We start from the raw sequence: 3,201 nt of genomic DNA on the forward strand, positions 1-3,201 counted from the left end.
GATTTTGATCAATGGATCGAGTACCTGCATTGGCAAAGCATTGAATGCAATAAGTAATAAGCACTATATTGAAGTATGACAATTGTGACTCTTCACATCAAATATTTTTCCCATGCTCAAATAAACATAGCGGTCTACGTTATCGGCACAACCATTTTGAAACTTCAAGGAATGCAATCACTCGAAGATTGTTTTTTGTTGATTTGATGTTAGACAATATGTAACTTTGAGTTTTTTTACTTTATATGCATTTGACTGTTGCAGTTCTAACCCCCTCCTCTTGCAGTACTCTTTCAAATTCATTCTTGCTTTGAAGTTGTCTTTTGTTTTCCCCTTGATATCAAGAATAATGTTAAGTATATTATCAAAAAAAAATTTCTCAACATCCAGATTAGGAGAGTAGATGTTTTATATTTGACTTTTATTAAGAGAGGCAGAGGTAAACCTAGGAAGACTTCGGCTTATTGTACATACCTATTGTTGATATTAGTTTTGCAAGATAATATATTTGATAACTATGACACATGATATGGTGAGATATCGTTACTTGAAGTAGATCAAAGATTGTTGACACTTATTAAAACTTTGATCTTGATATGTCTATCGTTGCAAACTTGTTCAACATAAGAGAGATTGAGGGACTTGTGACCCTTTGGCCAGATTTTAAGCACTTCACTTATTATGACCATCCCTGTTTAATATGGACTTGAATTTGATTTTTTGCAAATAAAAGCCATAAACCATGGCTTGAATGTTGCACTTCTTGAATTTAAACATGTTTAAACTTATTAAGCTGGCCTATGGCAGCTTTAAGTGAAATGGTCAACCAACGAACTCCAAGCTAATTATCAACCACCTCCCAACGAACTTTAAACACATCTTCAACCATCTTTCAATCAAGTTATGAAATTAAAAACATAAAAATCATGCAATATATTGGGACTCGTCTCATGAATCTCGAAGGGGACAATCCCAAATAGAGCAGATAAATGTGTGCCATTCGTCAAAATATCATCCACTATAAAAACTCTGAATGCATCCGCCCATCAAGTACTTGAATTTATTAATTGACCCAAATAAAGACAACTTTTGTTACTTGGACTGACTCCTTTATTTCTGTTGCAGCGGACTTCAGCGCAAGATGAAGAGTTGGAGTTGCTCTTCGCAAGCCTCTCTCTGTGACGAGTAAATGATGATGCGTGGTCCATACGAGAAAGCTTCTGCTTGATATCAGCAGAGAATCTTGTTTACGGTTAAAAATTTTGATGGTGTGCAGAACGATATGGGAATATATCATCAGTGTTATAATTTTGTTACTATCTCTCTGCAAGTAGTTAGTGTTTGGTGTGTGTGCTGAAGGTTTCTTTGCAATCATGCATGGACATGAAAGTTACTTCTGTAGTGCATGTATCACTTTGTGTAAGGTCTCTATTCCAGTCATTTGTCAATTACATATTCGCATTGCGTGATTTTATGAAAATCCTAGTCAAAATGTTTTTGTAACATGCAGTGAAATAATATAAATGTACCTCATAGCACCAGTGAGCTCGCACAGCTTAGGTGTGCCAACTCTAGCCATGAACTCATTCAAGTCAAATGGACTCGCCAGTTCTGTTGAATTTGTTCTCTCCTTAAATGCATTCACCCAATGCGCATAAGTCCATTTAGGTCTAATTGGCCGAGCAACCCTGTTTAGTTAGTTAATGACTCCGTTAATCAGCATAAGGTAGATTCACGACACTTGCCTTTCGTGGCCATTCTCATGTCCCTAACCTGGGTCTTTTTGGTTGTATGATCCAAATATCAATATTTGAAAACATACATATTATTTATTTATTCATGTTGTATTGCTTTTTTTATTCCAAAAAAAAAATTAAAAATAAGAGGTCAAGTGGCAAGATATGGCAACAACCATATTCTGCACTTCTTAGTTAGGGCAAACCAAAGGCATGAGTATTTATAGGCACAAAAAAATTCTGGCTTGCAAAGCAATCAAATTGGCATTATAATTCTCAATACTGGGACAGAGTCATTTGATAAAAATAATAATAAATATTTTATCTAACTCTTGATCTTTTTATCTGCAAATTATATAAAAAAAAATGTAATAGATCAATTTGAATGGGGAGGATGAAAGGAACTTGCTTAAAGATTAGAAGCACTCGCATGAAATTAAAGGTGCTGGCTTGATTTGAATGTGTCTACCATCCTCCAATCTCACATACTTTGAGCATGCTAAGTCTAATATAGAAGTAACTCGGTCACGTGAGGACTCGCTAATATTGTTGAACTTGCTCTTTAGGAGAGAAAATTATTCGGTCAGGACACTGGACACAAAATTGCATCCGGACGCCAATTAAAAACAGTCACGTGGCATTGTGGGTCCCATCCCCTAATAAATGAGAAATAGCATTTTTTTTAGCGTAGGAGAAATAAACCCTACGCTACGGGAGGCATGCTCCCATAACATTGGAGATGCTTGTTCTGATCCGGTTGGATTTGCAACCTTGCCAGTCAATTGGCAACTCCATCAAACAGCTCAAAAGAGTCTCGAGCTCTCACACTTGGTTGCCATCCCCGTGTTTTTACACTTGGGTCTTGGTTATAGAGTCCATATGTCCGTGTCTAATATGTATTTATTTATATATTCTTTTCGTCCAGCCTTTTCTTTATAGCTTCCAAATATCTGTCATTCAAAAAGGATTATACAGGATACGTACATTATTAATTACTTTTTATTCAGGAAAAGTAAAATATCTCTAGAACTCCCTTTTCTCTCTCCGCTTCTGGTTGTCAGATTTCAAATATTTATTAGTATAGTTCAGTTGTTGTCCAACAAAGCAGATGAAATGTGTTGTTTATCTCAATTGTTATGGTATGGCTCATATATCATATCGGGACAGACACTGGATCGAGGCGGAGCAGAGCGGAGCGGAAGAATCTGTCCAAATTGGGAAGTTACGTGGGTTGGGGTGCGGGGGCAAAGCCTCGCGGTTTGGTACAGGGGTAATGTAGTAATTACATATTGTGCCTAGGTTTACTCCTGGGGTTATAAATAGGCCTGTTAGTAACCCCAGGAGGTATCCTGAATTCTGTAAACTCTTTTCTGATTATTGAAAGGAACTCGCCGCTCTGCTCCCGAGGACGTAGGCATCTTTGCCGAACCTCGTTAAATCTCTGTGTTCTTCTGGATTTGTGTCG

This window comes from Phalaenopsis equestris, unplaced genomic scaffold (genome assembly GCF_001263595.1).
Source record: "Phalaenopsis equestris unplaced genomic scaffold, ASM126359v1 Scaffold000036, whole genome shotgun sequence".
NCBI lineage: Eukaryota > Viridiplantae > Streptophyta > Magnoliopsida > Asparagales > Orchidaceae > Phalaenopsis > Phalaenopsis equestris.